The following is a 15,537-nucleotide window of genomic DNA, read 5'->3' on the forward strand; positions in this document are numbered from 1 at the left end:
CGTCGAAAAACAGCAGTTTACTTGGTGACCCCCATAGAAAATTTTTCGTCTTCGGGGATTCGTGCTGAGTGAGGGTTAACCCATTTTCAAATTACGTCTTCTTCTTTATCTGTCGTGCTTCCCAACTATTCAACCAGCATAAAAAAAGCAGACCCAAATCTCCAAAAGCTGTGCATTAAAAATATTTTTGTTCAAAAATTTCAACTCTATTGGGAATACAATCAGTAGCGAACGAGGGTTGATTATGTGATCAAAAAGGCAAAACTGCCACCAAAGTTTATGAAGCACATATCAAAAATTATACGGAAGCTTTGTGTTAAAAAAGGCCATACAAGTTATTCATCATTTGGTGAATACATTTCAAAATTTATATTATACATACATACATATGTACATTTGCATTTGCAACCTTAACTTAAGCGAATGGCATTAGTTTTGTCGAACAATTGCATTCAATCACAGGTGTTGGGGGGTCAAACTTGATCAAACGAAGAGATTAAATAATTTTGAATACTTTTGAAGCACTTTTAAGGGTTGTGGGCGGGTAAGCATAAACACAAAAAGATACTTTATTCATATACATATGTATGTACAATGTACGTTGTGTGTACAAGCATAACACAATTTCGAATAAAAACGACTTGCGTTGAGCCTGATGATTACCTACTTTGTTAAAAATGTAAAGAAAATTACTCAAAGCACAGCTTATGGCACCCAAAAATCCCCAAAGACCACTCTAATACAGTGAGAGGTTTTGTAATGGTATTAAAAAGGTTTTCTCTAAATATGCCTAAAGCCCTTCAATATAAATAAGAGTATGTAAAAATAAATTTATATAGTTTTTACGGGACTGCCAAATATTAAGAAATAAAGCGTCACCCTACAAAGTTCACAGGTGTACGGTTTTTGTCTTAGGTCTTTACAAAAAGGAAACGCATGCACAAGGTTGCAAACTCACAGGGTGCACTTGATGATTAATTTATTTTTTGTCATTCCGTTATTCGAAAAAAAAATTTTGGTGATGCATTTCCGAACGTTCTTTTTTGCAGTACGCAAACATTTTTATGATGCATTTCCGAACGTTTCTTTAGGATTCTTTTAATCAAATCAGATTGATTCATTAATTAGATTTTAATCAAATTTTTAAAGAAATCAGTGTATAGAATTAACAATATCAATCTCGCCGTCAAGTTTAAATAGCGGCAAATCAGCTGCACTTGATAGTAGTAGATTGAATAAGGAAGCGTATTTTTGAGTTATAGCATTAAGGTTCTGGGTATGCTCGTGAACGATTTTTCTGCGCTAGTGGCGCTTAATTAATAACTTCCAAAGTAATTAGATATCTTGAATCGGTTTTTTTACAATCCAGAAAAATCAAAGAATCAAAAAAAAATTATAAAAATAAAAATATTTAAAATTTTACATTAATTTATTTCAATTAATTTTTTTTTTTCAAACAACAGAGTGTATTAGTTTAAAATTTCTTTAAAAAAAATTACAACAAATACATATTTACAAAAGTAAAAATAATAATCTGACAACTCAGTTTCCAGATTCTTCAAAACATCCTCGTTGTTACCTTTTGCAGAGGCAATCGCAGTATTTTTGCAGCCCTCATTGTCATATTCCATATGGCTTAAGAGCGAAATACACCACACAAGCGGTTTGACAAACCAAGCGAAATTTCCCTTTGCTTCAAGCCATTTGTGCTGTGTATGGGGGTGTTTGAAGGTTTGACGGCGGTTTGTTTGTGGTGTATTTCGCTCTTTAGTATGACCTACATATCGTCGCCTCAGAAAACGGATGTCGAATGTGCAAAATCACGATTTTGGGATTTTGATGCAGATTTACTAACTTGGACACGCTCTTTTGATTTCTTCAATCCATTTTTTTATATCTCCCTTAGTTTTTGAGATATATCGAGTGCATTTTGTCGTATGTTGCGTAATATCAACATCTGGGTGTGCTTTTTGTTGTATGTGTTGAAAATATGTCACATACAACAAACGCCCATACAAATCTACTTTTTTTTTGTCAGAAAACCTTTGTGGTATGTGTCACGAAATACCGAACTTACGACAATTGTATGCAGGAAAACTGTAAACAATTGTTGCATGTGTGCATAGCTTAAGCACTGCAATGCATGAAATTTCTTCAGTCAGCTGGTTATCGTTGTGAGAGCAAGATGGGAGATTCATCGCCTGCGCCAAGTTTAGACGTAACCTTGAAAGGGTAAATACTATAAAAACTTTTGTTTTGTTTATAAAAACTGTTTTCTAATATAATTTTTGAACACTTTAGTGTTATGGATGAAATATTGAACGACTCTGAAGAGGAGAACGTGGAGCCCGGCGAACTTAAAAAATTTTACGAAAGTGCCAAGGACATTCTGGACATGAATGATAGAGATAGATCACCCAGAAATAAAAAAAATTATCTTATGGAGTGACTCTTGTATTCCTCAAACCCGAAATCAAATAACATCTACTGCAATATTGTTCTTTTTGAATAAATCTTCCATTACCAGTATTACACAAAAATTTTCAGAACCTGGGCATTCTTGTATTCAGGAAGTTGACTGTGTGCATAGCACTATAGATAAAACCTTGAGAAAGATACAAATTCCTTGCCCAATAGCATTAGTACAAATTTTAAAAAATTTAAAATATCCCAAAACCCATTTGAAAATTCTTCAAATGGCTCCTGACGATTTCACAAACTATTCACAAAAAGCTGGACTTTTGACCTTGTGCCTTTTTCGAAAGTAAAATATTTAGAGTACAACAAAAATAATTTATGGAATATTGGATATAAAGCGAGTCACGAAGAAATTGATATTAATTCTCCATGTATTAAAAAACATTCCCGTGGGCGTTTCGTAAACGTAACCCCAAACAATTTATTTCAGCAAACACTGCTTGTTTTATGTAAGCCGAAATTGGACAGAAATAAAATTAAAGACCTAACTGAAATGGTACCTTACCTCGAATGTGAGACTGACAAACAATTTTTTAAAGCAATATTATCACATATTTAAATAAAATATGTATGCATATAGATACATTTAAATTTAAATAGTTTTAAGATGTAAAAATGAAAAAAGAGAACTGAATTAATTTTTTGTTTTTGTTATAAATTGATATATTTACACTGTAAACTTTACAGAATATGATAAATGTACAAAACTGTTTTGAAAGAACTTTTTTAGTTTTTTGTGTTTATTTTTAATAAATATTTATATTTCATTGAAAATTTTGCGTTTTATTCAAATATTACTGTTGGCAATAAAATCAATTAGTGTAAAATATTTGCGGGGTTCTTAAGGTACTATAAAAGCCATTTTATGAATTTTCGCACCGTTAAAAAACAGTTGGTTGTGGTTTCAAGTCATCTAAACATTTATTTAACCTTTGTGACACGTTGTGAATATAACAAATGTTTTGGCATTTGTCGTATGTCCTATGGACAAAACAGAATTGTGAGCAAACGTAACATACGACAAATGTATGCAGAATTGAAGGTCCATTTTCTCAATAAGTTTTGAAAATATTAAATTCAAAAACATTCAATGTTAAAAATCATAATATGAATTAGGCCTGATCCAAAAATTACAATAATCTACCGTGTAGCTTCGAAATAATTTCAGTTTAAAGTTTAAAGTCGATTTTCTCAAAACCGTGATTTGTAACATTCGACATCCGTTTTCTGAGACGACGATATATAAACAGCGCCAGCGGTTTCTCAACCGAATATTTGGACGGAAGGTGTAGAAGTATTTCATAGATTTCATAATTTTCCCGCAAAACTCCTCGGAGGCATTCAGCATGGATACAACTTTCCAAAAACTGCGCTTTCCAGCTTTGTTCTACCTGGTGCTTACAATTAGCAACAATGTATGAAATGATACTTCCTGTACTAGGCCTGACACTTGATCATCTTGGAATTTGCAAGTATTTTTTTTCAATCAATTGAAGTGGCATATCCAACCAGTTCTGGTTACGTTTTCCTTAATACACCCTATTTTTATCATAAGTCCTCAATACTTCGCAGTTTCGCAATGTTATTTAAAACTGTGACAAAATCATAGTTTTCAATAGCGAGGCGCTTCACTATTGATATTGTGCCTAAAAAGAATAATAATATAGGGGGTAGTTTACAGCAGTTGCTGGACATTTTGGACGTACAACAACACAGAGTTCAGAAAAAGTTACACGAAAGACAGATATACGATAACAAGGGCATGCTTTTAATACGATTGACTTTGACTACGTTTTTTAAGTAGCACATATCGTACGTTTAATAATATAGAGATGTAACTCAAAATTTACGTTTTTGGAGATTTCATTACGCAATTAATAAGCTTGACAGGTAGAATATGTTAAGTCTAACAAATAACCAAACTTCCTAAAAATATGCCTTGCTCGAAACCGTTCGCTTTTGACAAAGAACGCGTAATAATTTCCGTTATATGCCTTTGACTAAAGAGCCAAGTACACCACACAATAGGTTTGTCAAAAAGTCCGAAATTTCTCTTAAGTTGAAATCCTATGTATGGTGTATGGTTTGAAGGCTTGAAATGCTGCTTGAAAGATGTTTATGGAAAAATCTAGATTTTTCGATTAAGTGAAGCGTTGCTTACTTTTAATTGATAATTGAAAACAAATCGGCAAAACCTAAATACATCGTGCGATATCGTTTATAGGGAATTTACATGAGGCGGTTGAAATCAATAATCGCCTGGTGTAAACGGCCATTCAACTAATCGCTTTCAATGAAGTTATCGGCTGTCTACTTTCGTTCAACTTTTTATTCAACTATCGCTACTTTGTGGCCGATTTTGACAATTCTGGTCAACAAGTAAACGACGCCTCAGAAACTTTAAATGCAAAGAAATTCACTAATATTTGCACAAAATACCACTTTTTTACATTTTCCTTATTAATTCTTATCGTAAATTATATATTTTTACAATATAGCACAATTAAAACACGTTTACTTACGAAAAATTTAATATTAAGAAAATTGGCTATTCTGACATATTCTTTCAACATTCAGTTCGGCTTTGTATATTTGTGGTACGCAAATGTCATCGCCGCCAGGACGGTTCAATTTTGTTTTCTGTCATTCCTGTTGACAACGTAAAACTTTTGCGGAGAACAGTCTTCAGAAACGAAATTTAGTATTCGGGTACCTACAGCATGTATATACGTGCATTGGAAGGTTGACCGATGATGCTAGTTAAAGGTAAGAGCTCTGCCGTTTGTGGGAACAAAAAAAACAGCAACAACACCAAAACATAATTTTCAAATTCACGTCTTTAAACCCTGCCATGTGTAAACGGGGTGCTAGGCAACTTATTCACAAGAATCTGGCAAGTTTGGTCGTTTGACAGCACTGACTTTTTGCAGGCTGTTTTATTTTCATTTCGCGTGTGTGTGCACTGGTGTATTTTTGTTAAATTTTAGCAGTAGACTTGGAAATAGTATTTTGCGCTGTACATAATGTGAAAATCGCCAAAATGGTATTGCAAAACTAACTAAGAACCTCTTAATAAATGTTGTTACGTATTGTAAAACTTGTATATGCAAAAAAATTCATTGCGATACTCCGCCCAATCGCAACAGCACTTCGAATAGATGAATGTTTTTAGCTGAAAATTGAAAAAAAAAATAGACAACACATAAACGCACAATAAACGCAACGCCAACACAGCATAAATCGAAAAGTCGGAAAATAAAACATTGCACTTGCATTATGAAGCGGCAGCGGCCGCCCTCATTGCCGCGACTGCTGCTCAACGCTCTCAGCTGGTTGTATGCCTTTCAAGCGCTTTGGCAGTATAGTAGCGCTATACATTTAACAGGGACTTTCCATACTGGTGAGTTTTTCAAAGTTATAACCAAATTTGGTTTCCAAAAGGCCGAAGCCCCTACTCCACACGGCGGCTCCTACGGCTACATATACGGCAACATCACAGCAACCGACACATTTGCGCATCCCATCTCATTAGTGGTGCTGGACAAGGCAGCCTTTGTGGATTTCTATAGCAATCGCATATTTGATGATCGTGAAAAGGCCTGTCGACACATGTTTGAACATTTGAAAGGTCTGATATATGACGGCGTATGCAACAAGCAAGGTAAACGCGATTATGTGCGACGTGTACCATGTAATAGAGGCGAGCTGTGTGCAGACGAGGATACGCCCAGCAATGTGATAGCAGAAAAACAGTTCACCTACACCATTAGCGAAGTGACGGAGCCCAGGTAAGTGAGTTGGCGGAGAGGAATATGAGTTGCTAGGGAAAATGTGTACGGAGTCAAAAAGGAAAGCATAAAGAAATTATCTGAGGAACAAGCGTTTTAAAGAATAGAAAAGTGCACAAAGGCAAACGTAAATGATGGAAGCACTTAAATGTAATATTTCGCAGAATTTTAATTAAATTTGCTTACATTGCCAGTGTCGTTTTTTTCGCAATGCTGTAGTGAAGCATCAAGCAATTCTGTGGAAGTTTTCGAACTTGCTTTTTGCTTATTGCATTGCACATATCATAAATACCTGCCAAGCAACTTTTATTTCTACAGAGGTGGACTAGTCCTAACGCGTATACTGGCCACGCTACGACATAATTTTATAATTTAAATCAAAGCCATTTGTGATATCTTTGCACACTCCCTGTCTTAGCGCGTAGATTAGAGATCGATAAGAGCGTAGACGTAAAATCGTTTTCCCAAAATAATATACATATGTATGTGTGTACATACATATGTAATCCATAGCTGGTTTTTGATCACGCAACTGATCACTAATGATGGACTGCTCTATTATTTGAATGTTTAAAATTTGCGTTCCTTTCACCTTTTAAAGACAATTACGTATAAGCTAGTTTAACTCAACTTGCAATAAGAAAGTAAAAGTGAGAGAAGACATAAGAAAAGTAAGGCAAAATAGAGTGTAAGCGTTAAGTGAACTCCAGCTGGAGTTCAGCAGACAACAGGGTAAATTAGTTCGTCTGGAGGCTAATGAATCAATAAGATGAGTGCAAAAGCCTGTATGGCAGTTTATGGTGTGAATTTTCGTTGCTTTATCTGCACATCCCTTTGTGTTTATTTAGATAGCCTCCGCTTGTGAGTATTTGCGTATGTGCATACTATTTTGTTATCAATTCCTTGAAAGTTGAAATGCTTGTAGCTAACATATTCGTAAAAATGTACTATTTTTTTTTTTTTTTGTATACACAGGGTTCCTAAACCACCCGTACACTGTGCATAAAAATGCGTAAAGTTTGTTTGAATTTTTTTCACGGAAGTGCCATTTTTAACTTCTATATTATCTTCGAAGTTTAAGATTTCCTGGACTGCTAAAATTGACGAATATGTTTCTCTTCAGAAAACGTAAGAAATACGAATCACTAAAAAGGGGATGATGTATTTTTTGGTCGTATTTTGGACTTCCGGTTTCGACCGGTTGATTGTTAACCTGACCGCAAGTCTATTTTTAAATAGGACGTACATGTGTTTTACAGCAGATTCAGATTCTGCGGGCAAAACTACATTACTTTTTTTGTCGGTAACTTCTTTCTGGAATGGATTTCTGCAAAAACAATGCATTTCGGGGCGATTTAACCCATTCCGGTCAAAGTCGAAACTCGGTAATATGACCAAAAGACAGAGCATCTCCGATTTGGTAGTTCATATTTTTGCATTTTCTGATAAAAAAAACATTTTGCTCCATTTTAAAAGGGATGAATGGGTGGTCTTAGACACACTGTATATGGAATTACCGACACCATGAACAGATTTTAATACTAGAATCCAGATAGGCAGCATTTCCTGAAGAGATTATGCCTTTTTGCTATTTAGTTGAAAAATCTTTTAAAATATTTCTTACTACAAGTTTAGTATGTAAATTTTCACAATTTCAATCTAACCCAAAACTGCTTATTTGTGAATTATAAAACCCTTCGCCAACACAACAGACAATTCGGCTATTCAAGCCTTATAAATTGAATTCCTCTTGACTAAGAATTTCGAAGACAAAGTTAAGAATTGTTTGCTCGCTCCAAATGTCAGCTTGTGGAAGCCTAAAAGTGATTGTTAATTTATAGCTGTCTACACTATTAACACAATATTAACTTCTTGTCACACTAACATACATTCATACGAGTTACGTGAGGTATTTACACTTGCAATTAAAGCATTCGTACATTTATCACACCAACTAATGGATGGACATATACGCATAGTTTTGAAAGGACCTCTGATACAAAATTTGTATAATCTTATATATGTATATACGTATATAGATACACATGCATACAAGTTAGTCTTCTCAACTTCATACCAACTTCTTCAAATGCCCTCTAACCCAAAAAAAAGCAACAAAAATTCCACAGCCAAAATTAAGTGATACAACCGACCTTCTGACATTCAGTGACACATTGTGTTTGAACCTATAACCCGATTTTCCGTACACGAATATGACCAAAGCTGGCAGAAATACGAAAAGTGGTTGCAGCCAACAGCACCACCGACTGATTGAAGCAGGAGGAGGAGGAGGAGGAGGACGTGTTTTGTTGGTGGTGAGCANTGTACATTTATCACACCAACTAATGGATGGACCTCTGATACAAAATTTGTATAATCTTATATATGTATATACGTATATAGATACACATGCATACAAGTTAGTCTTCTCAACTTCATACCAATTTCTTCAAATGCCCTCTAACCCAAAAAAGCAACAAAAATTCCAGAGCAAAATTAAGTGATACAACCGACCTTCTGACATTCAGTGACAAATTGTGTTTGAACCTATAACCCGATTTTCCGTACACGAATATAACCAAAGCTGGCAGAAATACGAAAAGTGGTTGCAGCTAACAGCACCACCGACTGACTGAAGCAGGAGGAGGAGGAGGAGGAGGACGTGTTTTGTTGGTGGTGAGCATATCATAAATATTTGCCAAGTGACCCATTCGTGCGGAATGCAGCACAGCACAGCAAAAGGATTGTTTTAATTGTTTCAAAACTTACCCAAAAGTAGGCAAGCAAACGCATACCCACACAGTCACACAAAAACATACATACATACATACATGCATGTGCCCCACTAAGCATGCAACAAAATGAAAATGAAATGCTTCAGAATCGCAATGGCGTGTGTGTGGAAGCTGAAAATGAAAAAGAATAAATGGTGCGGTTTGTCACATTATTTTTTGTTAGTTTTTGGCAAAAAGAGAGGGGTGGGGAGTCGGGAGACGATAAACTTTTTCGACAGTTTTGAAAGTTTTTCTGCTGGACATTCGCATTTACTNAGCGTGTGTGTGGAAGCTGAAAATGGGCGATTTGCTTGTACGCTGGAATGGGAACTGACGTACATAGGCGTGCGGTTTGTCACATTATTTTTTGTTAGTTTTTGGCAAAAAGAGAGGGGTGTGGAGTCGGGAGACGATAAACTTTTTCGACAGTTTTGAAAGTTTTTCTGCTGGACATTCGCATTTACTGTTTAAGGATTATATTTCGCTTGCATGCTACTATGGTGCAAATTAAAGTTGACGGCATTGCTATAATTGCGAGGATATGACATACATACACACATATGTATACATATATGTACATGTATACTATATATAGTACATATTTATTTAAATACATACTTATGGCTATAGAACATTAATATATAAAGAGTTGTAATTCTAAATTCGCTTTCCTGTTTATTTGCCTTTAAACTTTTTAAATTGCTTATTTACAAACTAAATTTAGGACATACATACAATATTTATGCACGTAGGTGGCAGCTACAGAGCATATGACAAATAGTTTTTCTCTTCCACCCACTGCGGGTGGTGTTGGGATCTTCCCAGCACTACTACAAAGAAGCATCGTGAACATCATTGATCTCCCTGATTGTTATATTTAGGGCTAGTCATTGCTGGGAATACATACCAATCGTATGCTTGGAGGAAGGTATACGTGTTATTTATTGCTAAAGCGGTCAAGAGGACCCCTTGACTTAACTAAATAATACAAACCTCTAACTCGCTTTTTAACAATTATTTTTTGACTTTTATTTAATTACTCCCTAAATAACAATTTTTTCCTGATTTTATTTTATAAATCCAAAATAACAATTATTTTTAATTTTTATCTAAATAATCTGCAAATAACAATTATTGTATTTATTTATTTTTAAATTATATATCTTAGATAATAGTTATTGAAGACTTTTATTTATAAAAGCCATCAATATAAATCAGTCACTGGCTTTTATTTTTAAAATCATACTTATAAAAGTCATTAGTAAACTTTGGTTCTCCAACACCTTCTTAACTGCGAAAAATTATAATGACCTTTATACGTATGACTTAAAAAATAAAAGTCGGTGACTGATTTTTATTAATGACTTTTGTAAATAAAAGTCTTCAATAACTGTTATCTAAGACATATACTATACAAATCACAAATAACTGTTATTTACATACTATTTAGATAAAAATTAAAAATAATTGTTATTTGTAATTCATAAAATAAAAATCAAAAATAATAGTTACCTACTTTTTTTAATTTTGCATAAAAANCTATACAAATCACAAATAACTGTTATTTACATACTATTTAGATAAGAATTAAAAATAATTGTTATATGTAATTCATAAAATAACAAGTAAGAAAGTCTAAGTTCGGGCGAAGCCGAACATTAAATACCCGGCGCAAGTATTAAATATATGTTTTTTCACCTTTCCGAAACCTTCCGCTAGATGGTAAGCCGGGGTGTATCAATTTTGAGTAAATTAGCGTCCTTCAATTTCGAAATATTGAAGTTTCAAGCATTTCTGAAATTTACCGTTATATGAGAAGCGGCCGTTATTTTAGTCCGATTTCAATAATTTTCAACGTTTTGCTTATANATTTATTTTCAAATTTGATTCTCGGTGAAAAAAGAAATTTACTGATATGTAGAACGTTTCCTTCGTAGTGAATTTTTCAATGACAGTTTTCATCAATAACTGCATGTTCGGTCCCAGGCCTAACATCCTTCACTCTCAAAACACTTTCACTCCCTTACATCCTTTACAGTGTATGGTTAGTAGGATCGAAAGTGCCTTTGAGGTCAAGGAGATCGCTGTGCGTACCTTCTTGGATATCGAGGGGGCTTTCAACAATACTGTCTATGGATCTATCTCAAGGGCATTGGCCCACAGAGGCTTAGACCTACTGCTGGTTGGATCGACGCTTTATGAGCGTACAATTACATCGTCCTTCTTCTCCGTCGCTTTGGTCACTTGTGGTGAAGGACCTCAAAATCAGACTATATGAGTGTGGTTACAGTATTGTGGGGTACGCAGATGACCAAGCAATTATAGTTACGGGAAAATTCGGCAGTACGGTCTCGGACGTTACAAATTCAGCTCTTTGCGTGGTGTCAAACTGGTGTACCAATGAGGGCCTCAGCATACATCCTCGGAACGCTGTGCTTTTACCGTTTACAATACGTCATAAACCAAACCTTGGACGGGCAGTGCTCGAATACTGGGCTGGGGACGAGAACTACCATTTGTCTTCCCTGCCGGCTTTTATACATCGACCCTACTCTTTATGCTTTAACATGCTTTCACTGATAAATACGTTTTTATAGTTCAACCAAATAAAATCTTTATCATCTTCCAAAAAATGACAAAATTCAAGTTTAAACTTACAAAAAAATTTGAGTTCCATTTAATAGCCAATACTACCCGCATTTACTTACCATTTATCGCACATTGCACCCATAAAAATTATAAAGCAACAGCAGTTAGACGACCAACAAAAATAAAAGTAAACGNCAAATTTGAGTTCCATTTAATAGCCAATACTACCCGCATTTACTTACCATTTATCGCACATTGCACCCATACAAATTATAAAGCAACAGCAGTTAGACGACCAACAAAAATAAAAGTAAACGAAATAAACACAAAACAAAATTCTAAGAATTATTGCAAACAAACAGCCACATGGCCACTCGATGCCATCAGATAACCGTCAATCGGTCAACTATTATCGATGTAAGTAGCCATGTTATGAATAATTTAGGACATTGATGCCTCGATAACTGTTAAGCGGCTATCATAGGCCGACCACACAACAACAACCATTGATAGTCCTTCCATTTCGACATGACTAAGCACCATCCACTCGGCTCCCACTAATCCGGTCGATATTGCAACAAAATGACAAGTGCTGATGTTGTCATTTCATTCAATCATAAATATTAAATAAAATGCTTACATACATATTATATGTATCGATTATCCAGCTAACCCAGCGCAATCGAGGAGGAGTGTGGCAAACAAGCTACATTCATAAGTAAATGTTCTTGGCTGTGGATGAGTTGAAGTGGCTGGGTGAAAACGGAATTTATGTTGGTCAAATGTTGGGTGGTTGGGTTGTGGTGTGAGCGTGGCTCACTGACACGCTTATGCTCCATTAATATTTTTTTNCTATATGTATCGATTATCCAGCTAACTTGGCGCAATCGAGGAGGAGTGTGGCAAACAAGCTATGTACATTCATAAGTAAATGTTCTTGGCTGTGGATGAGTTGAAGTGGCTGGGTGAAAAACGGAATTTATGTTGGTCAAATGTTGGGTGGTTGGGTTTTGGTGTGAGCGTGGCTCACTGACACGCTTATGCTCCATTAATATTTTTTTATTTATTTATGCTATTGTTTGTACATAGTTATTGCCTTCTCCGTTGTTTTGCTTTGCTTTGTTTATTGTTGTATTTGTGCCGTTTCGTCGGTCCGGGGCAATCGTAATCGCGCAATCCGATACGGCAATAATTGATGACAACGCAGAAATTACGAAAGCGAACGGTGACTATTGTTTTATGGATGGGTAAGCTTGCTGGGGTGGGTTGCAAAAATGTTCTGCGAGCATTTTTATTTTTATTTATTTAGTTTAAATTTGTTAAAGGTACTAAAAGAAATTTTGCAATTTGGCTTCTTGGTAGGCTTCTCGAGATCGGCGGGGAAAATAAGTAACTCCGTGCCTTATGGAGAGCTGTTAGCGTCTAGTAACTAGGTACATACTTACTATTTCGCTGTCTTTAGCCATTCTAATCACCCAGGAACAGCTGAGTAGAAGATGCTTGAATTGTTCCATCTCCGCGAAGTAGAGACTTGGAATTTTCCGTCGACTTTTTTGGTATTTAAAGCCCCCCCCTCGAGAACCTCGGATCCATCGTTGTCCAGATTGAGATTGCAGTTTTGCATGACGTAGTAGCCATCGAACACTCTCTCAGCTAACTAGTTAGTCATTAGTCTGGGACCAGAACGGAAGTAGTTTACAGAGTTACAACCGATCTTTTTTGGATGCCATAAACCACTTGGATTTCTGCAAAGCATATTTTTGATTTGGATGAATTTTGGTCAGAACTTTTCTTCTATCATATATCTACCAAAGAAAAATCAATTTCGAAAGTTAAAAATTTCACAGTTTCCCGGATTTTTTACTTTTTTAATATTTCAACACCTGTTATACATAGTTACAAAAATTGTTCTCATCTCGTTTTAAAAGTTATATTTAGGGCTATATAAAAAATCTTGAGACTAAAACAAATAATAAAATTACAATATCTCAAAAGAAAAAGCTTAAATAAATTTTTGGATGTTTTTTTATAGTCTCTAAAGGTACAGAAATGTTTAAGAAAACATTTTTTAAGATATGAGTTTTTGAGCTTGAAAATAGGCTTTTTTGTAAAAATTAATTGAAAATAATTAGAAATTAAATTCAAATTGTTTAAAATAATTTTTTTTTCGAGTTTATATTTTTGTAATTCCTTTCTAAAAAAACCTTGAAAATTTCATCATATTTTTAGATCTTTTCGAGGTGTTATATAAAAAAAAATGTAGCAAAATTTTAATAAGTTTTTGTTTTTACGATGTCTTTAGTTTCAAAATGCTAGAATTTTTTTCGATTTTTTATATAGTTTTTCTTCGCAGCCCTAAATATCACCTTTGAAACGAGAGCTAACCATTTTTTAGCTAAATAGTTTGAGATATTAAAAAAAAATTTCCAAAATCCCTGAAATCGTGAAAAATTACAATTTTGCTTGACTTCCTTTTTTTTATTAATACTTTTGGCAGAACTTTGTTGAATAACAAAAGTAAAGTTCAGACCAAAACTCATCCAAATCAAAAAATGGTCAATGATCTCGATGGCACTGTGTTTAAAAGCGCCTGAAAGCGCGTCCAGGCACTGACAAAGAGAGATGAGAATATGAGTTCAAAAGCTTAAAATATCGAAGGCGAAAAAAGACCAGTTTTTACAGCGCCAATATCTGCCTAGCGAAATAAATTTCAAAGTATTTCAAAGCTTTTGAGGTGGGAAAAATTTAGGGGTTTTCTTTTTTTGTAAAAAAATTTGTAAAAAAATTTAAATGTGTTTTTCGGTTCTTCTGACCAAGGAAATGGATTCGTTGACGCAAGAACAGAAAAATGTATTTTTACAACTTTTTAAAAATTTCATTGCATACTCTTTTCAGATCAAAACAAGGAAAACAACTTAAAACTCTTTTTTTTTTTAAATAATTTTTAAGGTCAAGGTATTTTTTTTAAACAAAGAGACTATTTTTTCCTGAACTCTCCATCTCAAAAGCTTTAAAATACCGTTTAATTGTTTTGCTAGTTTTTTTCATTATCGATATATTCGATTTGGTCAAGTTAATTTTCCATACTGTGCGCCGGGTTAACCCACTGATAAAACTGAGGAGTACACTTTGTACCAGTGCCAGCCACACTACCAACTGCATAAACTGTGTGTGCCAAGTGTGGGATAAGTGAAAGCATAACATCGAGTTCCACATCGTTAGCGTTCGCGTGAAAGCACGGAGGCAAAATTCCACAATGTGCGCGCCTTAGTCATCACTGCTTGACAATTTGCGGTCGGTTAAACAAGTCTTCTTTTCCGCTAGCCAAGAGCTCCACATACGAGTAACATAACTAAGTAGTTAATTCGTTATTCGATATCGTCGTTTTAAGTATTGCAATAATTTAGTACTTTTTCCAACAGCTGCAGTAAAATCGTTGCCGTTCTATAAACATCTCTAAATGTACTACTTCTGAACTAACTAGTCAGAATTGCTGCGGGGTAGTTTTAATATTGCAACATGAGCGAATGCGGTAACAAAAGTTATTGGGACGTAGTAACACTGCCACTTTCACCACCAACAAATTGACCACCTGCCTCACTGACTTGGCGTTATGAAAAATACCGAATGGAAAAAACGGAAAAATCCAATTCATGAAACCTTTGCTGAATTTTACCCTTTATCATTTATGCCGTGTAACTACTCTGAAATTTTTTGCCAATAAGCAATACCAAAGGCATTTATACTCGCTCCCCCTTCAACGGCAGAAAATATTTGATTTTTTGCGATGCCACAAAATGCCACGCGCGGTCATTTGTGTTTCCTCTATCTATTTTTTTCTATTCCTTTGTTGGATTAGGGCAAAATGAATGGAGGCAACCCNTACTACTCTGAAATTTGTTTCCAAT

Source organism: Rhagoletis zephyria, unplaced genomic scaffold (assembly GCF_001687245.7).
Source record: "Rhagoletis zephyria isolate East Lansing unplaced genomic scaffold, Rhagoletis_zephyria_1.1 Rzeph_scaffold_02582, whole genome shotgun sequence".
Taxonomy (NCBI): Eukaryota; Metazoa; Arthropoda; class Insecta; order Diptera; family Tephritidae; genus Rhagoletis; species Rhagoletis zephyria.